At 42.7% G+C, this 25,771-nt stretch overlaps 1 protein-coding gene across 13 annotated transcripts in view; it reads right to left on the reverse strand.

Annotated features, from left to right (window-relative positions):
* SOX6 (SRY-box transcription factor 6) overlaps window positions 1-18,391 on the reverse strand; it is a 613,575-nt gene extending 595,184 nt beyond the window's left edge. For 7 of the 13 annotated variants that reach the window (XM_084855008.1, XM_084855020.1, XM_084855003.1 and 4 more), the window contains exon 1: window positions 18,032-18,390. The gene's annotated coding sequence lies outside the window, so the exon portion shown is untranslated. Of the gene's footprint in view, window positions 1-18,031 lie in introns of all 13 variants that reach the window. The other 6 variants (XM_084855012.1, XM_084855004.1, XM_084855009.1 and 3 more) reach the window with 3 other exon arrangements.
* Window positions 18,392-25,771: the final 7,380 nt, after the last annotated feature.

The following is a 25,771-nucleotide window of genomic DNA, read 5'->3' on the forward strand; positions in this document are numbered from 1 at the left end:
AGAGAGAATCAGACTCTGGCCCCATGTTCATTTGCCCCTCCCTTCTACTACTACTTTTTTTCAGGGGGAGGGGGTGACACTTTGCATGCCTGTCTTACTCTTAACTAAACCTAACAGCCAGGTTGTGTATCACAAACAACTTGCCTAACAAGATTGTGTGTATATATGTCTGAAAGCCTCATCATTTTTGAAAGCCTCATACCAAAATTATAATTGTATACCACATAACTGTAAGTTATGTGACCAAAGTAAACAAAGAAACATGTATAAAAATGTACTTCACTTGCTGACTCCCCCATCTCTGAACATTCCCTTCCAAAGCCTTCAACATTAAATGATTTTCTCATTTACAGCCATCCACTTGCTGGCACTTTTAGATCCCATTTGCCAGTTGTGGCACATTTGAATGTGGTTTGTAGTGATCCACCACTGTCCAGTAGACCATGCCACTGGAGTGTCTCACTTCACCTTGAGTCTACCCACTCATGCACAAGTTTTCATGTATGAAATGTTGGAGAATCCAACATAAACACATGGAGTAGTATCCAATGTTAGTCCTATGTGGAGGAGACCCATTCCAATGAATTAAGTCTCATTTATTTCAATGGGTCTACTCTACAAAGGACTAACATTGGATACTACTCATGAGATTCTACTCTTAAATAAAGAAGAGTGCACCTGGAATTATCTACCACAATTGTAATGTAAATAAGCTAAAGCTCTGGCTTCCATCGGCAGAGGATGAGATGGCTAGATAGCATCACTGATGCAATGAATATGGACTTGAGCACGCTCTGAGAGAGAGTGCAGGACAGGAAGGCCTGGCGTGCTATGGTCCATGGGGTCACGAAGAGTCGGACACGACTGAACAACAACTGGCTTCCATCATGTAGCTCACAACTGATTTCTTGAAGGCCCTTTTCTCCCCAGGCCAGCCATGTGCATGCACATATGAACACAGGCACCCACTGCCTCTGTTTAGCAGCAATAGTTCTGGAGCAGTTTTAAATCAACCATACATGCAGGTCTGTATTTAGTGCCTATTTATACAGTAATGCCACAGCCATTGATGGAAATTATTTTCTAATGCTGTTGCTACCTCAGCCAGTGATCGATAGGTGTAAGCACTGCAGTGGATAGAGAATGCAAAAGGGAGGACAAGTGTGGGGGGAGCTTTGGGAGAGCTAACTGCTCTACCCTGCAGAGAGTGGGGGAGAGTTTACGTGCAAGGAAGGGTAGGTCTAAGAGTCAAGGGATGCAAAATACCAAGAGGCACCTTGAAAATAAATGTGACAAACACTTCTTGTTTTAAAAGTGTTTGTTTTGCAATATATTGGTTTTTTTCACCTTGAAATTTAAGAACCAAGTATTTCACATTTGTGGACTAATCCAACATTTATGGACATTAAACATACCCTGTGTGCAAACAGACCCTGCCATTCAAAGTACCACTGATTTAAGGCATCTTTCTGTAGCTACCTGATCTGAGAATAAAATGCTGCATGAGGACTAGTACTTTCCTCTCCCTTTGTCCCTTTTTCCAACCAAAGGTTCCTAAGCATACAAATCATTAGGAGAGAAAAGAAGAAGACTGGGTAGCTGCTTTTGTAATCCCAAATCCGTAGAATTCATCTGTGAATAGTTTCAGGAATCTTTTGTGGGATGGAAGTAAACACAGGAAGCTGCCTTATATCAAGGCAGACCGTCAGTCCATGTAGTATTGTAGTCAGTCCACTGTAGTATTGTCTACAATGACTTGCAGTGATCATCCAGATTTTTAGAGAGAACTCATTCCCAGCCCTACCCGGAGATGCCAGGGACCGAACCTCGGACCTTTCCATGCACGTGCTCTACCATTGATCTATGGCCCTTCTAAAAGCCATAAAATGCTTCTGTCATCTGGAACCATCAAGCACTGGGGATTCCCACTACGCGTATGGTGGGTGGGGCAATATTGGTAGATGGGGAAACATCACTCAGGCCACTCTGTGCTTTTTATTTATGTTTAATTAAACATCCATGGTTCCTTACAAGTCTTTATAGAAGTGCCTACAAGTAATGATGCGTCCAGGCACCATAGAAATGTATAAGAGGCCCTGCTTGTACACCCACCAGTAGGTACCATCAGGTTGGCAGGAACAAAAGATAGGGCTTATTCAATGGTGGCCCCCTATCTCTGGAACTCCTTCCCTTGACAGAGATGCTTGGCTCCGTCCTTTTCTTCATTTAAGTGGGCCATAAATACATTTTATTTTAATCCATTGGGAAAGTTGGACTGGTTTAATTCATTACTCTTTTTAAAAAAAGTTAGAATTATTTATTTTTATTTATTTATTACATTTATATCCCACCTTTCTTCCATCATGGAAAATTAGCGGTTTTGTGACACTGTTAGGTTTTGCACTAATCTGTTTTATGGGGCTCTTTTAGTTATTAGTTGTTTTTTTAAAAATTCTTAAACAATTTATGGTTTTAATGTTTAGATACTGATGTTTATTATTGTAATATTTTTATTTAAAATTTCTTACTATGAGTCGCCTTGGGAAAACTTTATATTTTGAAAGGCAGCATGGAAGTCTCTAAAACAAATAAGACTAAATAAGAACCTAAGGGTCCAGCTTACAATACATGGGTACATTCACACTGTGGCACTTCACTGCTGGGCATACCCTTATCACTGTTGGGCTGGCAAATGGCCAGCAGCGACCAGATGTTAGATTACTGCTGGAAGATCCAGTAGTAATTCATTGCTGTGTCCTCTAGGACATTTGAAAAAGTGTGAATAGAGCACGTGGGGCTTAGTTCTCACTGAGATCATCAACCTAAATATGGGTTTGAAAAAGTGTGAATAGAGCACATGGGGCTTAGTTCTCACTGAGATCATCAACCTAAACATCACTTCGGACTGCAAGTGGTACCTCATGTGACTGAACACTCCATCACACACACACAAACACACATGCTAACACCGCAACTCCCTGCACATAGAAAGCTAGCATATTGGAGACAAGGATGGGCTACAACCCTTCTTACTAACATGCCAAATTTCTATGTGGACTGTGGAGGGGAATTTTTGTATGGAGGAGTATTCGGTTACATGAGTCTCCACCTGCAGTCTGAGGTGGCATAGACTGGATGCAAGTCTATGACCTAGCTGTACATCTCTTCACCTGGGCAGAAAAAGATGGACAGTGTTCTTCTCAAAGGCAGCAAACTCTCTGCTTACTTACTCAATGCAAGGGAATATGGGATAGCCACCACTATTCTTCCCAGCATGGTATAAGGTTGAGGAACAGTAACAGTTTATTCCTTATGTGGTCCTGCAACTATTACAGTAATAAAGTACTGTACGGTGATGTTGGACATGGGTACAAACTACTGCATTTTGAAAAGATTTTGTAAATGTACCCCAAACATAGAATATTAATACAAGAAGCCAGAGTTGTGGGGAGAAGGGGGAGAAGCAGTATGTCCCAAAACAAAGAAGCAGAATGACAAATAAAACCTTTATTTTCCTATGTTTCTGACCACTTGTCCATTCTCTTTCCTACTCAGACAAGTTACATCCAGCAATACCTGCACAGGCATACCTCATTTTCTATCAATAAAGGCACAATGATCTACATTCCAAGCATATTTTAACAGCACACTTAAGCAATAGCTATGCAGCCAGAGCCATATTATCTCCTGCAACATACTCACGATCTGCTGACAAAACAAGAAAGGCTTGCAGAGCGATCCTGTACATATTTATGCGGAGGTTTAGTTGTGCTTACTTGCAAGTAAGTGTGCACACCCTTACATACCTAGCACACTGGTCATTAAAACTGTAGAGTAAACCAATAAGTAAAAGAAAAAGTGGCGTTTCCATCAATGCACACTCAGACCTTTGGAGAAATGATCACAGACTAGCAAGTGGATTAAATATGTGCTTAAAGCTTAATGGACATGAGCAATGCAAACCACTGAAACTGTTCAGCATGAATCAGAGCAAGAGTACATTCAGAATAAAGCTCCAAATTATATCAAGTATTTATGTACTTATTTATGTTAAGATTTCTACCCTGTCATTCAGTCTGAATGGCTCTTAATATGGCTTACAGAATAAAATAGAGCACAATTTATATAAAAGGAAATATAAAACAGTAAGAATACAAGACACCACACAAGCCACATACAACTCCTGTTTCTTGTTGTTTTCATCTGCAGGTTTCTGCTATTTTTTGTTTTTATGATGGTGTTTTTATAGTATTTGTATTTTTTTTCTTTTGTTGCTGTTGTTCATCGTCTTAAACTTTTAGGAATGATGGAATATAACAGTAATAAATAAATAAATAAATAAATAGTAGATAAAAATAAACCATAATCCTGCAAACAGCACCCCAGTATTGGTCCAGGATAAGAACAGCAGCTAGCTTCACTATTCCCAAATACCCAATTGAAAAGAAAGATTTTCACCAGTTCTTAAACATTCCAACAGACCATGCCTGATAAGCTACTCTGTTCCACAGTGAAGGTACCACCACAGACACAGAAATACATCTACTGGACCTCCCATGGGAAAGGAATTCAAAGTAATGCATTTAAAATTAGCAATGGAACTTGGGCATTAAAGCTCAGAGTCTTGACACACACCCAGAAATACACAGGCATAAGAGATAGTCCAAAAACTGTCCTGGACGAGGAAACTGCCCTGTGTTGAGATGAGTAAGGTGACATTTAAAATAGTCAATTCGTTGACAATGAAACTAGACTGAAAGAAAGAAAAATAGACAGGCCACTTCCACAAACAGAATGGTAAATATCATCATCATCTATACGAATACTGATTCCAGTTTTCCTAGAGCTGGACCCAAAACTGCATTCACCCACATACAAAAGAGAGCTATCAGCAGGTTTGAGGTTTGCAGATATGCAAAAAAAAACTTCTAGAAAAAAACCCGTAAAAGGGAGGGGGGCCAAAGCACCCCATAATAATTCAATACCACAGAATGTTGAGTGAGTGAGAGGGGGAAGAAACTGATAACCATGTATAGAATGGAGTGGCTAGAAGGGGAGAAAGAGATGTATAGATATACAAAAATGTAGAAAGAACCAACTCTTTGTCTGGATAGGTCAGCTCATGGTTCACACAGAGAAGATATTTGAAATCTCCCCAGACGCAGAACAGAGAGCTACCTATCAACATCAGTAGAAAGATCAAATAACAGAAGCTGAGATTGGTCCCAAGTGTGTATATCACACCACTACCCCCCCCCCAATAGAATGGGAAATGGAGGAGGGAAGACCCCATAGCAGGCCAAAGCATGCTCATTAGACATGAAATGCTGACTGATGGCGTGAAGGGGAAAGGAATGGAGTGGCTGGGACCTTAAACAGAAACATCCTATACTGCAACATTTTGTTGCTGAGTCTGACTTTAAAACTACTTTTGGCCTTATTCTAAATAGTGAGCAGAATCTAAAGTGGGACAAGAGCTCATAAGAAATGCATTACATTCTAAAATGAGCACTGCAAAATACACCAGTTACAAAATTGCCCATCCTCAGAATCATTCTGTATCTGCAAACACTGGCAGTTCTCAAAGATTTCGAAGATGCAGGAAACTCAGTCTTGTCCTGGCAAAATAAACTACACACCCCACCCCACCCCAGGCATAGAAATAATGTAGCCAAAAAATACAATCAAAGAACATCAATTTTATGTTCATCTTTGGGCAATTCAAAGGAAACATTGCCATGCAGTATAGACTGAAATTACCAACCCACAAGGGAACAGAGAACGTGACCAGATGAGTCTATGCCCATGAATGCCCACAAGTCAAATTCTGTGTTGTTACTTTTTCATCTGCCCCTTCTTTCCCACTGCCATGCAAATTCCTCTGCACCCCTTTCTTTTCCTTTATTCTGGGGCAGTCTCAACCACGATGATGCCAAGCTGCTTACTTCTCATTCCACAAGTCAAGAGGCTTTCTTTTCTATGCCTATCCTACCATTACCTACTAGCTAAATTCCCTGCTTCAAATATGCATTTGTCCCCTGCTTTGAGATATTCTGGGAAAATGCTGTTCAAGGTGTAATTGTCTTAGAAGTGAGACTTATGGAATGACTTATCTGTATCTAGAGAAATTGCAAAATCCATATTAGAGCAATAACTTTATTAAGCCAACTCAAAAATCACCAAAAATGTACAAGTGTTCAAGATTTCCAGATCTCTTCATTCAGCAAGAAGTTACACAACCCTACCTTTTGTAACAGTATTGCTCTAATATAGATTTTGGCATTTTTCTTAAGGCCAACACGCCTTTACCTATGCTTTTTGTCTTTCTGTCCAGAGAGGCCAGCTTGACCAATTCACTTAACTTGTTTAGAAAGGCTGCTAAAACCTCTCTTTTGGGGAAGGTGTTTATCTGATTAGCTGATAATGTTCTCTGATATTACAGCAGGGTATTTTCAGTTATTTTAATATCTAGTTTTTATTGAATTTTGTGTGTTTTAACTGGTATGTTAGACACCATGAAAGTAGGTTAAAAAAAAAATAGAATAGATTCATATAGCCTAGAGCACTAACAACGACAAGCAATTTTCTTTTCCATCAACCACCATAGGTGCAAAATAAAAAGGGGGTTAGCATGGCCTTTAAACAGATGCATTATGTATACAAGTGCACATATTTATATCTAAGTCTGATAGCTTTACCAGCCTCAACTGACCAGCGTTCCTGTCAATATACTTACAAAGCAATCCTTTACATGTCTACTCAGAAGTCCCACAGAACTCAATAGCACTTACTAGGTAAGCATGTAGAGGATTGCAGCCTTAACTGAGAGATAGAAAGACTAGTGCAAAAAATGCTTTAATTATTCTTGATAATGCCTACAGAAACAATTAGTGCTGTTGTTGTCTCTTTGATGAATACAGCCAAAGACTGAGTGCAGGCACATTTGAGAATAGGTATTAGCCCCCAGCTCTTCTTCTTTCTCTTCTTTTTGAACATGCCCATCCCTCATTTTTCACAAGTTCTCATTTTTTTCTAGCTACAGATGCATGCTGCTGCTGCTGCCTAGCCTGAAGCAAAAAGCAACCTTTCTCCTGCCTCCTAATAGCTTCCCTGGTTCTACCCACCAATACAAGTTTGCAATAACTTCTTTAGCATTAAATGAACCAAGGTTCTCGAAGACAACAAACTGCTATTTCATCCAACATGCTTTAAGGCTGCAGTCCTATGCACACTTACCTGAGAGTAAGTTTCCTTGACTTCGTTTGAGTAAACATGCATAGTACTGCACTGCATGTTTTAAAAAACTTCATGGCTTGGAATTCAAAGAGACTGAGAAAGAGCAGAGCAATCTGGAGCAAGATGCATTTTATCTCCATTGGAAATGTATGCCCTAAATCATAACAAACATCACTAATGAGTACTGAAGAATACATGCTATGTTTTGTCATTCTCCCCTATTTTTTTGCACTAGCTCATTAACTAGTAACACCTTTTGCTCTGAATAGTTAGTCTCTTTACTTTCTCTTCATAATCCCCCTTGCAATATTGCCATCTCTTAAGGGAGAGAAAAGGCAATACGGTAAAAAAAAAAAAAAAAAAAGGCTAATCACAGTCAGTCCAAATGTATACCAATCGTTTGGAAAAGACAAATTATGTTGAGTACAAATTGTGTACCTTCATATAAAATTACTGCACCAATCCACAGAAGCCCAATTCTACACAAGCGCAGCAGGTTTTACCGTAATTAGGAAGTACACTAGTGACTTCATGCTTAAGGCTGCAACTATGGCAACTTTTGTCTTTGATGATACAGATGTGCAACATTGTCCCTCCCTACCTTCTCCTTCTAATTCTTTTCTGGGGAGTGGACAAAGAAGAGAAGTAGCAGCAGCAGCATTCATTTTGAACTGCTCATTGGAAGGACAGATACTGAAGCTGAAGCTCAAATATTTTGGCCACCTAATGCGAAGAGAAAAGTCACTGGAAAAGACCCTGATGCTGGGAAAGATTGAAGGCAAAAGGAGATGGGGACAGCAGAGGATGAGGTGGCTAGACAGCATCACCGATGCAATGAATATGGACTTGAGCACACTCCGGGAGAGAGCACAGGACAGGAAGGCCTGGCGTGCTATGTGAGGTCCATGGGGTCACGAAGAGTCGGACACGACTGAACGACTGAACAACAACAACAAGAAAATTAAAAAGGCATCCCCTCAGTCATGTAAATTCCAAACTGGGCATATAGAATCATTTTTGTTCTGTTTCAAATTGGAATGGCAACATACTTACTTCACAGTGAAACGGAAAGATCAAAACTAGTAAAATAACTGTTTGTCGAAAACAAACACGGATCGTGTTTAAAGGCATAGCATGGATTTGGATGGGATGAAGATTTTACCAAGTATGTATACTGAAAAATTCAATAAGATATTTTTATCTATTTAACAAATAATACATTTTAAAGTAGCAAGTCTAAGTTTAAAAAAAATAGAAATTTTACTCCTATGCACTACACTAATACAGATAAGAAAAATGCCTTATTATAAAGTAGCACGCCTGCATACACGAATACTTTATGTGCCAAGGGATGCTGTAGCTTGTGGCTCATTCCTTTTCTCATAGGAAATATAGACTATATGCATGTTAGGCACAGAAGCAAGTGACAGTTGGGAAATTCTGGGCCATAGTCTGATTACTTAGATCTTTCTCTTCGTATAGATTTTCACATAAAGGGATGTGTCATACAACAGGATTGGCAAAAAATCAGTTCACATTTTCTCCACTGGCCATTTATTTTTGTGGGTTAAAACTATAAGAATTTAGTATTATCCAGAGAACATATGCCACACCTATATTGCTAGTGCTACTTCAACAACACTGAAGATCATGGCAAGGATCCAGAGTGCCTTGGGTGCATTCAAGCGATTCTGTCTGCACATCAGGGTATTCCCATTTTTTTCTACTAATCTGCAGTTTCCTGCACTGCATTGGAGATTACTCCCAAGATTAGCTTTCAGGCAGTGCAAGTACTACTGGGGGGGGGGGGAGGCGCCTTGGAAGCATCAGTGCAAACACTGCCATTGGACCCCAGCAGAGGTCAATGAGAGACATTCTAATACTTGGTGAAGTGGAAATTAGATACCCAATGCTTCTAAATACCCTTTTCTGTTAGTGTTCCAAAGATGTGAAAAGTAGCCATAAACATTCATCTTAAGAATTAAGTCTAAATTTAAATATCAAATCACAAATTAATCATATAATAGCCTACTCAGGACATGCAAGGAATTAAAAAAAATCCATAATAAACAGCTATGTTTACTTTATTTTTTAAAGAAAACTTAATACTGTATCACACAGTAAAGTAGGGGGTGAATTTATGGAACATCTAAGACAATCTGTACTGTTTTAAAATAATAGCAACTGACAGTCCCTCGGTATAACATAAACAAGAATCAAGTTTGGAGACCCAGATGTAGTTTATCTACTGTACCCCAGAAGACCACCCTTGCCTTCTGAAAGAGCTCATAAAATAAGGAACTGAATCTACATAACCTTTTACAGCTATTTCGTTCCATAAAAAAATCCCTTATGTACATTAACACCTTTTATCCAGAAGCCCCCCCAAACTATTCTGTGCGCTACACAGCCTGCAGCAGCACACACTAACTGAGGCTAAAGGTGGATTCACATGACTAATAACTGTTTTACTCTCATCACAAGTTCATTTTTACAATCATCCACCATGTGTTTCATGGAGAAAGGGGTCACCAAGTGCTTCATGGTGAAAGATTTGACATACATACATACAACATAAGCTCAGCAAGCCTCAAAACAGACTACTTGTCAGGTGTGTGTTAATCTGCAACATGAACTTATAGGTTTGATCTTGCATTATGACCTTGTTCCACACAGTTCTGGTTAAGAAGTCACTGGGGAAATAAGACACTTCATAGTGAGAGAAGACACTGTTGTGTGAATCCATCCTTACCTTACTGGTAACTGAGAATACAGCATGTGGTGTCAACACTACTCAATGCAAGCCCTTTGATTCACAAAGAAAAGAGATTATCCTCATACGTTATATTACCTATGTATTTTACACACAGTGATAATTTTCATCCAAATCAATGGAAGAGAAAACCTGGAAAACAAGATGCCTCCTATAATCCACTGATATACCACTCAAATATATTTAGGACAGGAAGAGAGGATTATGTGAGCCAGCTGAAACTGCAGGGGAATGTGGATGTGGAGCTACATCCTATCCTATCTGTGCTGGAATCTGGCCATGACTCTGAAGATGAACATCTCAACTCCTGCAAACAAGAATTATGTTATATGATCTTTGTACTCATCTTTCATCACTTCATTTTAAAAGTTCACCCAAAATACTATTTTCTATTCAAGCACCATTCTCTTAATTCGGTTATTATCTTAAAATAGTCGGGGTGGGGGGAAGCTAAGGCCAGAGGTGGCAATAAAGTCAGTAAAAATAACTCTTCCAAAATAAACCATTATTTGAAATAATTGTTCAAACAGAAGAAACCCAAAAAATTGAACTCCCACATGAATAACCAAATGCAGTTGTGAAATGGTGTGTCTAGAGCAGAAAGCATTCTTCAGAGCAATTTATTAGTTCCCTTTGCATTGTGTAAGGATTAGCCAGAACTAGTAAATGTGCATTATATGTATCTTTAAAAGAAACTCTCCAGATCATGCAGTGGATTTAGTCTAAATGCCTCATGTAACCTTTTGTGCACTCTTCAATTAGGCTATGAAGAGTTCCATTCTGACCTTAAAATTAAAGATGTTTTTTCTAATCACAAAATACAAATGTGAGAAATATACAGAAAGGATTGGAAGGGGGATATCTTAGGAAATATAACGAGAATCTGAATATAAACAAGCCATCACTCTGGTAAGAGGAAATACAAACAACCAGAATAAAAATAGTTGATGCACAAAAGCCATAATGAGGGGGTTGCTCAAAAAAGAGAGAGAGAGAGAGAGAGCGAGAGAGCGCTCTGGCTTTCAACTGCTTGGATGAAATACAAATTATCCACAGAAAAGTGTGGACTGGCATAAATGTTTGTGCAAAACTGCAAGTGTATTCTAAAAGTATGCAAGATTCAACTGGCTGAATTCTGCACAAGATCCCAACAATGCTCTTCTTAAGTGATAGGTAGCTCAGAGTCCAAACCACCACATTTTAATTACTATGCAGCCTGAGATATACTGCCTTTGATATGGAAATGTTCTTGTTCTCTCATCTTCACTTAAGGTCTCATGCACAGAAATCTTTATCTGATTCATAAAAAATAAACTAGAATCCAATCTCAACACCTGACCTTGGTGCTTAGAAGTTTTTTTTACTAAGCACAGTGTCACTATAAAAAGAATGGCTAATATTGGTGTAAAGTTAGATATTTTGAGCAATGATATGAAGGGCCTGCAGTTGAATCAAATCAATACAGCATTTCTGAGATGTTGCAGTTTTGCAGTCTTCTCTCAGAGTACTGGAGAGAGAATGGACTATATACGTCTCCTGTATAGAAGTGGCAAACAGCAAACATTCCAGTACTACTACATATATCTATGAAAAAGATGCTTTAGTTGTAACACCTTACATTCCCACTGCATAAACAGGTTCTTAAATGTTTTCAGGTAGCTTTACTTGCAAATTCTCTTTGTATAAATTTATACCTGTGGGGTTTTTTAATACTATATTACCAAAAGTCAACCACCAAATCTCTCTCATATTTCCTCATGACACATACAGAAGCTGAAATTCTTGCAGTACTGTCAAAACACTGCCGTATCTAATTTCATTTTGTATTATTGCATTTACATTAAAAAAAATAGTTTCAGTAGGTCTAATCTGTACACCACAACAGAAAACTATTAGTAATAATGACTGCTGGAATGCTAACAATACAGGCGAGCATTATAAAAATATAAACAGCCTGCAATAATGCTTCTTGCACTGCTGTTTATCAAATTCTACCAAATACTCAAACAAACAATATTTCAAATTTTGCTTACAACATTCTTATATATATGATAAATCCTGGGACATATTGATACACCTGTAAATCATCTGGCTAAGGATTATCTGTACTTCATAATGTCTAGTACTTAACTGTACTTTTGTAGGGGTATCCTATGCATGCCTGCTCAGGAGTAAGGACCATTGTGTTAAATGGGACTTACTCTCAGGTAAATGTGTACACAGGATTGCAGCCTTAAATGTATTAATTTGGTGGAATGTTTTCCTTGACTTCAGAAACTTTGTATCATCCATCTGTATTACAAATAACCAATAATTTCTCTAATTAGCTTTATATTTTCTAATTAAATTTGTACTTCTAAATAGAGATGGTTCTCTTTCTTTAGAAATACATGTGAATCTAAAACTGATAGAAGAATTGTCAAGTATGCAAGGGGGAGGGGAAAATCAGTATGTACTGATTCTTGCTTGTTTAACAGAAATCAGTTTTTCAGGTTCCTGTTCTACTAATTGAAAGAGAATTATTTAAAACTTCACTGAATACTGAAATATACGATGGGTATATGTAGCAGTTTCATAAATGCCAAATAGCTCATGACTTTCCAAGGTAACTTCAAACTAGAAATTGGCACAATATCTTCGATGGTAATGACAAAAACAGACTAATATTAAATCTAACAAATAATAATTAAAGAGATAATTTGCTATTATCATAAGAAATATTTGAAAAACAGCAATATCGTTTTATGAGTTTTTAAATTGGTGCATTTCTGTTCTTGTAAACATGCATATTGAAGTCATCTCCACATAGTTTGACATCTCAGTCCCCAAAAAAATGCATAGACATTCAAGTCACATTGATTTCAGTTTAAAGCGCCAATCAAAATGGGGCTTACTTCTGAGAAAACATGCATAGGATTGGGCTGCGCGGTTGCTTGAGTTAACAGCTTTATACTCCAGTCCTAAATGAAGTACTGATAGATATTGCATCACTTTTGTCTAATACGTTTAGGATAGGGTATGTTAGATGTTATACAAATTTTCAAGTTAATAAATAGGGTTCTAGTTTAAAAACAGCCAAACAAACCTTGTTTTTTTTATAATGATTCCTTTGTATTAGTTTATACAGGTCCAGAGAAAAGAGAACCATAGGAAAACAAATAAAGATGTTAATATTTATTTAAAATATGGTCAATAAATTTTCACTTGCGATTTGGTTGCAAGTACCTGCTGTCATTAAGAGAAAACGTGGAGGGGAAGAGATACATTTAAGATTGACTGAAGAGATGTCCATTTATAAGATTTATTTTTGAGTGTGCCAATCCTGCAATAAACTACACCCAAATTGTTATTTGTATTGTAAAAAGCATCTCAGCATTCCACTGCCATTCTGACAGCTTAAACTCTATTGTCATGTTAGTACCCTGATCCTAAGCATATTAATATGGTAGGAAATCCCGCTAATTGGAATTTACTGCAAATAAGGAATGTACAATACTGCTATTAGGAAACATGAAAAATAGCTGTACACAGAATTGACTCTGAAGCACTGGTTTCACACATATACGTAAACAAACTGCATTTTACTACCTGTGAAGTGCAGTACACAAATGTGGTTTAACCTCACTATGAATGTCTTACACAGATAGTGAAAAAGTATTAAACATGGTATCACTGCTTATCTATATGCAGTTTTGTTTCACATAAGATGCATTACATAAATTAAGAACCTGCCACCTTACAATTTGGGCCCATACACATTTTAGAAGTACAAGGCCAACAATAAAACATTTATGGATATGGTTTCTAAAAAGGATATTCCCACGGCTGATTAAAGCACTTGACAGACATAGTAAGGTTATGACTGGAGAAACTTTTCAATCTCCAGCAGAAACAAAACATTTACTTTTCTAGCAAAGATGCTCTCCATCTCTTTGCTAGGTTTTCCAATGCAAAGATGTAAAACACATTCATTGATTTCTTTCTTTCTTTCTCTTTCTTTCTTTCTTTCTTTCTTTCCAGGAACAGGTCAGCCTGAACTGTTTGCCATTGACCCCTCATTAAAACAGACCTGGTCAAAACATCAGAAATGAACTACTTTAGGAGATACACAAGTCTGAACTTTAAAAAAAAGCAAGAAAAAATCTACTTTTTGCCTAGGGTGAATAGCTCAGCATGAAGTGCTGCAATTATCTTCACACCATGCAATTCTGGGTGCTTTTTTAAAAACCTTGCTCTTATTTTAAGAGTGAGTATATGGAACACCAAATTCACACCAAAAAATCTGGATTAGAATATATGCACATACTTTAAGGCAACTGTGTTTGGGCATAAGAATGAATCCTGATAAACATGCAAGGACCAGGCTGTATCTCTACAACAGAATCCTTATTCTTTGAACCTGAAGTCATTCAAACTTTAAAGCTGGCCACATCATTGACATCCTATGGCAATATCTATTCCTTTTACCTAACATGTCACAGGCTCTTGACACTGTACTCACATGTATGTGTCCAAAATGTACACCCACATTAAAGGATCGCATAAAATTATACACACACGCCACAGCTTCCTGTGTGCGTTTAGGTAAGAGGGGGATGGGACTGAGGTAATATGTAGAATTAATTTTAAGAGAAGTATTTCTACACTGCTTTTCTCAAAAGTTACCCAAAGCCACTTACAGACATAAATCACTTATCAAAATTGCAATTACATAGGCATACATTATTACAGAGACAGAATACACTCCCAAAATACAATTGTGTATATCACTGACACATTCCTGAGATGTGTGTGGACTCAGCTGGTGGTATTGGGGGGGGGGGTGTAGACACAGCTCTGCACATACCTATGTGTACTGTAACACCCTGAAAGGAATGTGAGGGACTTGTTTATATGAGCCACCTTGGCGAGGCCAGCACTCACAACTCATATTATCCCAGAGTAGTCCTATTCAGGTCACTGGGGCGAATGCAGTGTAAACTTGTGGCACTATTACAAGCCAAAGGGAATGGAGGGGTGCGAGAGAGAGGAAACACCCGAACAAACGCTGCAGCCAAGCCTGCCTGGAGAAGGGAGAGCGAGCATGAAAGAAGGAGCGCGGCCAGCCTCAGCCGGGAACGGCGCCCCCAACACCGGTCCCGTCGCCGGGGCTCGGCGCGTTGCGAGACGGGCCGCTGGCCCGACGCTGCCGCCCCTCCCCCACGCTTGCTGCCGCTGCCGCAGCATCTGTGGGAAAACTTCGCAGAAAAGCCACCAACACCCTCCAGCCCCGGGCCGACTCACCACCCCGGTCTCCCAGCGGACCCTGCCGCCGCCCGCGCACTTAACCGCCATCACATATCCCTCCTCCCGCTGCAGTGCACCAGTTGCTTCCACTCCCGCGTAGCAGGAGCTTAGCTGGGAGAAGCTCGGCCGGCGCGCCCGCGCCCTCCCGCGCGCCGCGTGCGCGAGGATCGCCGGCTAACCCTAAAGCGCAGAGCCTTCCTTCCCCGGGAATGGGGAGGCCATTGATTGGAGGGAAGGGCCCGCGAATGCAAATGACCTTCTCCCGCCCCAGCATCCTATTCCCTCGCGCTCTGCGGAAGGGTGTCAAACTGCCCCTAAGCTGAGGCGGTGGCGGCGGCGGCGGCTTCCCGCAGTTCAGAACTCAGGCCGGCCGGCAGGGTGCTACTTCTCGCAAAAGTTCCGTCTGATGTCTTCAAGAGGGGCTTCAGACTTTTCCTGCCAGGTTTCTCCAGGGCTTTGTGTTCAGATATAAGGGCAGGTGTAATTGTCATCTCCTCTGGCCATCCCGTGTGTGTGTGTGTGTGTGTGTGTGTGTCACACACACAGCGCCCTGTAAAGGCCAGGGGATCTTTTTCGTGCCACCACACTGCGGGCTTTCCTCCCCAAAGTACTTTTTAAAAAGAAAAGAAAAAGAGCCTCTTGTCAAACTTGCATTTGATGTATGGATTCCAGCTACACTGTACGGATGGCTTTCCTTATATTCTTTGGCTTTTAATAGCCAGCTGAGGAGAGAGAGGAAGAGTTATTGTTTTCTTTCTTTCCCTTCCCTCATTGCCTATTCTAAATTTGATTCCAAAGTTGAAGTAGTTGAATTGGCTAATTCTGAATACAGGCTATTGAGAGAGGCCAGACACAGCAGTATATCCCTGTATAGCAATGGATACAATGTGCTGAATTGGCAGTCTAATTATAAATGTGGCATTTGGACCTCCTTTCAGAGCCAGTGCCACCTTACCTTATGAGGGAACTTCAACTACAGCAACTGTTCAAAACAAAATGCCATTAGAAGATCAGCTTCACCCAACACTGGGACTAGCCAGGGGATTGTTTTACAAACAGCCTTTCTCACTTAACACAAGAATGTATTATAAGAAATGCAGTTAAGGAGAAGGAGGCAGAGTTTAAAGAAAACGCTTAAGGAGTTCTCTGCCAGGTGTCAAGCTACTTCAAGCTGCAAACGTAATCCAAGTCAATTAATTATTTTCTTTCAGCTATCTAACTCCCTAAAAATAAAATCGATCCTTCTCTCCTTCCCGTCAAATGTATTTTTAAATAAGATTAACTTCTAGATATGGTTACTAATTATAAAAGGGAGATGTCGTACATATAGAAATCGGGTGCAAACACAAAGCGTCCTAAGGACGTCATTTTGTAGAAGGCTTCCAAAACTTTCAGATAACAAAGGTTCGCATTGTATGAGAAACTTGGTGTCTTTTTTTTTTAATTGCTTAGTGTCAAGACGGTTTAATGCAATGGGTGGGCACAGGGGGGCTTCACTAGAAGTACAATCTAATTGAAGTCTCAACGCTGTTTCTCCCTCTTCCCCATCCCCCAAATTCTCTTTACATCACTACAGGATTTTTCAAAAGGTAAAGTGTTCGCTGTTCGGAGCGGCATGTCCATCGTTTTCAATCAGATCGTCATTAAAATATGAAAATAATTTTAAAAAATCTTTCTCTTTTCTCCTCCGCCATTCAAATTAAAATTAGGTTCACAGTTGCCCACGCTACGCCGATTTAAAAGAAACCTACATCCAACCCATCTTCCTTATCTACATAACAACAGGCGAAGAGACCCTGTTTATCTCGGAAAGTTTCCCTGTCTGCGTTTTTGGGGAAACACCCTGGAGGACTCCGCTAATCTCCTGTCCTCAGGCTCCCAAGCCCCGGCGAGGTCTCCCTGACACCCAGACATAACAACGCTCAATTGCCTTTTCACATTTGCCACTTGCACTCTCTTCTCGCCGTCCTTAAACACCGGGGAAATGAACCCTGCGCAAAACGGGGGCGGCGGCAGCAATCAAATCAATATGATCTGTGCCTCGGATTGACCCCGAGGCCCTGCTCTCCTCCCCAAGCGCGCGCAGACACGAGGAACCCGGACTGCAAGGCGGCTCAGGAAGGCAAAGGAAAGCGGAAAGACTGCTGAGCTGGCAGCAACAGAAAGCTGGTGAAAGTATTCACGTGCAAGCAGCAAGTGTGTCGTGTGTATGTACAGCCATGCCGGCGTGTACAGTCCCACGGATGCGTGCACACATGCATCTGTCTCATACAGCCACCTCTGTTTTACCACTAGATCAAGGAGAGAGCTCCAAGTCCCTTCTAATCGTCCTCCCGCCATATGATTTTAAGAATCTTTGTAGGGCGATAGTTCAAAAATGCTACATAAAGCAAAACGCGTCAGGTGATCAGACACAAAACAACAAGAGTGTCTAGCGAAGGGACACGCAGTCCTGGAGAGACAACCCAGACTTAAACAAAATATGAAAAGGTTAAAAGGTCTTCACATCAACACATCTCATGTATGCGCCATTTAAAAGAGACCCGTCTTCAAAATCACAAACAGGAAACAGCAATTAATAGGGAAAAGGACAAACCAAAGCCCCTTGTCTCACTCACATTTCTGCCAGTCCGTTTTAAATTGTTCATCAAGGCAGTTTCCTCGCGATTAGAGTTGCACGAAATAGTAACAGAAAACAACAACATTTAATGCAAAAAAAACTTCCTGGGAACTTACTTTGCGTTTACTTTAGGCACTATTCTTTTCTTCCCGCTCGCAAAGGAAGCCGTTTTGTCCAGGTTTAGGTATTATCTACTTATGGATCAACCCGTGGCTACGGGGTTTATTTTAATTTATGGCTTATGCATTCTTTTAAGGTCGATTTGCATGACCTCCGGCAAGAGCTAAGACACAGCAAGAAATCCCCAGCTGAACGTTGGGCGAGCCCACAATGCAGCCAAGAGCTCCCCTTCTCATGGTGTAAGCAGAGCCCTGTGTGTTGTTGGGCTCTCGCTCTCTCTCTCTTTTTCTCCCCCTCCCTATGGAACACAAATTAGGGTGTGATATCAATTTTAAAGTTTTCGGTATAACTTTATCCCAGCCTCTGCCTGCAGAGAGATAAGGCGCCACCGGAACAGCAAATCCTCGATATACTGCCCCTCTGTGGTCAAATGCGCCATTACCACCTAGCGGTCCAATACCTCTCTCTCTCCTTTCTTAAAGATCTGCTCCACAGATATATAAGCACACTAGCGGCGAACTTCTCGACAAGTTTACCCACCTCAAAGTTAACGGAGGACTTAAAGGCACTAGCGAAACTCCTTGTTCCCCCATCCTTACTATTTCTGCGGGTGAAGGCGAACCCCCTTCGGAGGAATGACAGCAGGTTTCTGCTCCCAAATATTGATTTAAGGGCTTTATTTCTCTCTTCCTCCCTCCCCTCTCCCCACGGCTTTCTCTCGCTCGTCTGCCTGTGTTCGTATCACTCTTACGTACAGTATCTCTCGAGTGCCATGTGTTCGCAAGCAGCGGGTGATCTTAAAATACAACGCTGATCTGTCACTACGTTTTAAAATAGACGCCACTTGGAGGGCGGAAGGGAAAGGGGGGAAAGCGGCAGTGTTGTGATTTCGGAGCAGCGGGATCTTGAACCTCAGGACCCTTTCAGGAACACTCACCCCAGGTTAGAAGCGTAAGGAGGACTTTCTCCATCAGCTCGCCTTTTCCCATCCCATCTCAATCGCCGCCACCGACACCCCCCTCCCCAAAAAGCCTAGGAGCGAGCAATCGTGCCGGAGATTCATTCAGAAATCTCTTAACTTCACAATACACCCCCGGACGCTGCTGCTGCAGTTGCGGCGGCCGCTTTGGTCAATTGCAACTAACAAGCCCTTAAAGACAGCGCGAGAGAGGATACCGTATTCTCTAGTATAAAGCGACACGAATAAAACGGGGAAGCCCCCCCCCCCCCTCCATAGAACACGATCGAGAAAACCAGCCCCCAAAGCCAGGCTTGTACCACACCCGACCACGGTCAACCCCAGGTATCAGCAGCGCAATCAGCGCTGCGCCGGGTGATTTCTTTTCCTAGTTACCTTCTTCGAGGTCCAGTGTGGCGATTTTTTAAAGCCCTCTCACTCCTTCCTTTTAAATAATAAGGGTAGTAATAATAGCAGTAATAGTAATAATAACTCTGCAACAGCGGGAGGGAAGGTGAAGGAAGGGACTGACTGACTGACTGACTGAAAGGTAGGGTGACTACGCTGCAAATAATCGGGTTCATTATGATTTGTTGCTGGGCTTGGCTTCCCCGCCGTGCCCCCTGCCGCCGCCGCCGCCGCCCTTTCTCTCTCCCTCGCGGTGCAAGCGAAGGCGCTGCTGTCAATCTTGGCGATCAATGAGAGCGGCCATGTCGTAAGTATTCAAAGCATTTCCCGTCGCGCAACATCAGAAAGTGAGTGAGTGGCCAGGGGCATTGATCTGAGGAAGGCGAACGGAGGCAGGGCTGCTATATCGCCGCCGACCGAGCCCCCACCCCTCGGCAAAGGCGAGATGAGACAGCGCGCACCAACGACAGCAAGAGGAGACGGCGCAGCCGAGAGGCAGGCAGGCCGGCAGGGAGCGGGAAGGAGGCAGTGTGAAACGGAACGGCCCAAGAGAAAGTGAGCGCGAAAGAGAAAGTGAAATCTTGTTCTCGGTGGCGCCCCCGCCCCCGCCCCCTCCCCCGCCCCCTCCCCACCACAGCACATGCCCAGCCACAGCTCCCCACCCCTCCCAGTTCAGTCGCAATCTCTACTCCGAGAGCGATTGCCCCAGGCTGCAGTCCTACGTGCGCACGTTTTCCCGGGAGCAAGCCCCACTGAACACACCTCCCGAGTAAACGCTGGCAGACTGGGGCTGTGAGATTCCGCTTGCTGGAAGGCCACGCGATTGAAGCCAGTCGGAGTTACTTCCAAGTTCATGTGTTTAGTGTTTTATGAGGCTCACTCCCAAAGCAGCGCGTGTAGGGCTGCGGCAGCAGCTTTTTACTCGGAAACAGAAGGCTTCGAGACACACGTGTTTGGGCACACGCGTTTAGGGCAGCGAGTCGCAACCGGATTCTATGCATGCTTACTCGAAAGTAAGTCCCACTGTGTTAAACCAGTGGCGCTTACTTTCAGGTAAGAGCCTTAGCTGGTTATTTAGTTACTCAGTAATTTCAGTAGAACTTAGTATTAAACATGTATGGTCGCAATCCAGCCAACTTTTAAGATTTCTAGTAAATCCCATTCACTTAAATGGGAAAGTTAAGCAAGTACTTAATTTTGGCTGGATCGTGCCCTGCTGATTGCACTTCCAAATCCCACTGATTTTTGTGATTCTTCCGTGCATATTAGGTACTTTGCACCGCATGTTTACTCAGGAGTAAGTCTCTCTGACTTACTTCTAAATGAGGGTCAATAGGATTGCAGCCGCGCAGCCCGATCCAATTCATGTATATTTAGAGACATTCTCTTTGTTTTCAGTGGAATTTACTCCCAGATCGATGGGCACGTACTTTCAGCCTTCAGCTGCTATTCTGAACACGCTAACCTGGAAGTAAATCCCGATGGAAGTCAACAGGATTTGCTTCTGAGAACATTTAGGATCTCTAGGATGGGTTTTGGAACTCTCATTGACTTTAAGCACAACTGCAATCTGGTCCTCCTTTACCTGTTTATTTGAATGCCCCAATGCGTTCATTTGGACTTTCGGTAAGTGTGCACAAGGATGGCCCTTTTGTTCCACTGAAATCTCCCTCGGAGGGAGAGCGGCTTGCTATGGTATGGAATGAAATCTTGATTCTCCGGAGCCATGCTGATTAAGGATGGGATCCTGTATACACTTACTTGGGAGTACGTCGCGCTGGTCGTTAAGCTTACTTTCGAGTAAGCCTACATAGAACTGGGCTGTACGATTAAATGATCAGTGAGGCAGGGCTGAATAGAAATCTGAAGGGAAGATTAGAAGGGAAGGGGTGGGCTTCCTTTCAAGAGAGGTTAATGTAAGGTGATTCCTTTCCTGCGCATCATGGTACTTATAACTCTTAGGAAAAGGCGATACAGACTCAAATGAGGAAGGAGCAATGAGGAAAACAGAAGGAAAGGAGAGAGGAGGGGGGAACTGGAGGGAGGAGGCAGAAGAGTAATTACAGACGGAAAACAATACAAAAGTTTTTCGCTCACATGGGTCAAAGAGGCCTTCAGTCCTAAACACCACTGTGGAACGAGCCAACGGATGTTTACTCACAAGTAAATCTCACCGCGTTCAGTGGGTCTTACTCCATTACGCAGCGTGCAGAGAACTACAGAGGAAGCCGTGACTTGTTTCCCAGGACTAATCGTTAGGACCAAGCAGCAAAAGTTACAAGAGAAGACTGAAAAACTCTCTCTTGGTGCCCAGTCCGAAGTACACTTACTTGGGAGGAAGTCCCATTGGATAGAGTGGGGCCTACTCCGAGTAAACGTGTACAAGAGGGGGCTACCCCCTACAAAAGTGGGCAAGATCGAGTTAGCAGTCTGATGGACACCTACTTGGAACTCGGTTCCACCGCAGGATCAAAAGGACTTACTTCCGAGTAAGTGTAGGGGAAGGCGCGGGGTGCGATGCATCACACCGGAGTTGGAAGGAGGAAAGCGGCAGTTTGCCGAAGGGAGGAGTGTGAAAGCCAGAAAGTTCGGAATTTGGAACCGAGCGGGAGAAGTGTCCCGCCATCGGCTTCCGCGGGATGGAATCGCGACTGCCTGTCTGCACTGAGCTGGGGGCGAAGGCGGAGGGGCACGCAACTTAAAAGTCCGGGAGATTAATGGCGGGTGCAAGCAGAAACGCTGCTGGTAGCTGGCGCGATCTTTCCGAGGTCGCCCCCTCCCCGCAAAGCAACGCAGACAGGCATTTTAGGAACTTCCACTTCCTTAGAAGTGTTAATTAAAAACCGAGACTAGGCAAGAAAGGGGAGACCTGGAAAGGGATGGAGAGAGTAAATCAAGGAGAGGGGTTGGGGTGGGGGGTGTTTAGTGTTGCATGAAAGAGAAAAGTCAATCATTTCTTTTTCGGAAATTCGGAGGGGTGGGCAAGTCAACCCTTGAAAGAGGCTTTTTAAAGTGTCAGGGGCCGCCAGGATCGTGTGAGCAAACAAAAGTGGAAAAACCAACGTGGCTCTCTGTTTTGATATTATTCGCATCTAGGCGAAAGGGTTGGGAGGCGTGCGGAAGGCAGCCTCCTTCCATCCCACGGAACAGAGGAGACGGTTGTTGATTGTTCGGCTTTGTATTTTGGGCCATTCCTTCCCCACCTCCCCGCCCCCCCCTGTGCATTTTTCCAGAAGGATCAGATCATAACAGGGAAACTTTTCAGTTTTAAAATAGCTGCACACATCCCCAAAGGCCAAGAAAGGAGCCTCCATCCGCCACCGAAGTCTACGAAGCCCAGGTTTGCGGGCTTGGGCAGAACCCTAAAAATCCCCGACAGAGCGCTACCATGATAAATATTCATCCATCCATAAATCGTAATGGAAAGGGAAACTTACTGATCTGCTTTTATTTCAATTCATGGGGGGGGGGGAATAAATCTTTTGAACTTCATAAAAGCTTTTCTTCTTCGCTCACGCGGTATCCACACAACTTAAGATATTCTGGTCCATTTCAATACCACCTTCGGAGGAATAAGTGGTTTCTAAAAGTCGTGACTGATTAAAAAAACCCATCTTGTTCTTGTTTAAATTCTAATTCTGATATTCCTCCCCAAATCAAAAGGGAGGAGCCCAATTCATGTTTGGTAACTTACAATCCTGATGGACCATTTGAGGACGAGAAGTTTAAACTCATCCAGTTTTGCTGGCTATGTTTTAAATTCCATTAGTTGTACATCTACAACACACTCTATTTTCAACTGCCCTTTTCATTCCATTCGAAGTTTTCTTACCAGCAAAGTTTTCACCGAGTACCTTTCATGATTCTCAGTGGAACTTATTTCTTCTAGTTTAGTTTTCACGATATCATGCCAGAATTTAACTGTAGGGAACAACTGTAAGGTCACTGTTTCAAAACACATATACTTTGTTTATTGACAGACGGTCTGACCTTCTTTCTCCAATCTCCTTTTTAAAAAAGATTGTCACACAAATTAAGAAAATGTTACAATATCTAAGGAGCAATCTCTCTCCTCCCCATCGGAATTTAAAATCTCAAAGAAATCTGACTGGTGAAGAGACCTGTGTAATTCGTAAACTTGAATACGTCTATACCAACAGACACCTGTCTAATAAAAGAGGTTGCTTTTTGTACTTTGTATGACTTACTCTTGACAGTATGACTTATTTTCTGATACCAACACAGCAAGTATTGTTTTACACTGAAATCTGTTTAAAAATAGGGGGGTCTAAATACCCAAATAGTATATGGTATGAGGAACTCCAGTTTCTGTCTGATGGTCAGACTATTGTCAGGTGTGTTATATCAATCAATGCACCGAAGAAGCATCAGGTGGTAGGTATTCATTAAATAGAAACCAATCCCATTTCAAAGGCGGAAAGAAGATGATTTGGGGCGCATAGTTCCAGCGCTGAAAGCAGACGGTACAAAATAATGTACGGCACGCCAGCAGAAGAGAGCTGGAATTATTGCAAATTCGGGGTGAGGATCCTTTAGTTCTATATCACGCGGGGAAATTAGGATTAAATAGAACAGCAGATACAAAAGCATTGTACACAGCTCTGAATTCAGTACTGGCGTCTGGGTTAGCCTGACCCTAAGGGCCAAACCAGACAGTAACAGTGCAATCCTATACACGTCTACTCAGAAGTAAACCCCAATGAGTTCCATATGTGTGTATAGGATTGCAGCCTGAATGTCTGTCTAGGTCTTTTTTCTGTCTTTCATTTTTACTCTAGAGTAGGCGCGTGGGGGGAGGCTAAGATCTAGATCAGCCCCCACTTTCGCCTACTCTAGAGTAAAAATGAAAAGAGGGCATAACTGTTAGAGGCACATTTAACGTAATGTCTGTTTTGGCTCTAGGAAAGCCCGTTGGCAAGAAGTCCCATTCAAAATTAGAATTCCTTTCCAATTGAGGCTTACTTCCAAGTAGAGGTGTATAGGATCGATGTGCAAGTGAGTAAATGACTCCACTTTGTGCAAGGAAAGCCAGAGTGCGCGCGCAGTGATACACACCCCCCTCCCGATCTGGAGGAACACCTTGATTTCAAGGGAGCCCTATCGATACCTTCTTCGGATCGAGGCCCCGGGGAGTTTTTAGGCGTCAGGAAGCCGCTACTCGGCCTTAATGAATGCGAGTCGTCCCCGCCCCCCACGGCTTTGCTTTCTTACCGCGAAAGTTTAAGGGGGGCGAAGTCACCGCAGCGAAGTGACTCCAGCTACAGAGGAGTAAGTGGCGCTGATGCTGGGACTGGAAGGCGTTTGAACTTAACGGGACGGTTGCCTCCCTGGTGGAATCGGAAAGACTCCCGGCGGGGCCTTTTCCCTCGGGCTATTTACTTTGGAGCATCTCACCCCACACACGCCTGGCTCCGCGGGGTGTTGCGTTTGATGGAGCAGAGCAAGTGCAGGACCTGCGAACTCTCTGGCGCAGCCGGATCGCAGGCAGAGTTGGAAGCGCTGAAGCCCATTCAGACAAATGGCGCAGCACAGCAGCGTCCCTCCACTTTGGAGATCAAAGGGGTGCGTGTGTGGGTGTGGGTGTGTTTTAGCCAGTCTTCCCTTAAGCTCTTCGGGATCTCTCCACCCCCACCCCCACCCCCACGGATCACACACGCAGGACTCTTGAGACAGGCACACGTCTAAAGCTGCCATCCTGAACACGCTTTCTGGAAGGGAGCGGTGCTGAATTCCACGCTAGCGCGTTACGTCCCCTAGCGCTAAATCGGCAGGGTATTGCCTACAGGGGAATAGGCGCGGGGGGGGGAGAGGGGGGGGACGGAGACTGGGGGCCAAAGCGCTCTTTTCCTGAGAGTAAATCCCACCGCGACCGGCAGGGGAAAGCTCCAGTCTCTCTCTAAGCACGTTGACTAGTTGGGAGCAGTTGCACAGAACTCAGTGGGACTTACATCCGGGTAAACAATGCTTAGGGTCCGGTCCCGTTTCATTCAACGGAGTTCAATTGCCAGTAAAGAGTTATGGGAAACTTACTCCCTTCGGTCAAGTTTACAGGTGGGTGGGAAGAAGGAGGGAATTTGAGATGGTGATGGTGGTGATGATCGAAATAGCCACCCTTTCAGAGTGAATTAGAAGAGACAAGAGATCATATTTTCTAGAAACAATGTTGGAAAAATACCTCGTACGACTGGCAAAAAGTTCTAACACGCAAAAGCTAGGATATGGGTCCCCTGAAGGCCATCACATCCATTATTTTGAATTCCCAAGCCGTGCTTAACTCTCTCCCCGAGGAGATTTGCATTTGGGGGCCGAAGCAACCATCCCCAAGCGACCCACGACATCCCCACGCCCA

Source organism: Heloderma suspectum, chromosome 1 (assembly GCF_057233095.1).
Source record: "Heloderma suspectum isolate Gila_16-S chromosome 1, 16-S_ref, whole genome shotgun sequence".
NCBI lineage: Eukaryota > Metazoa > Chordata > Lepidosauria > Squamata > Helodermatidae > Heloderma > Heloderma suspectum.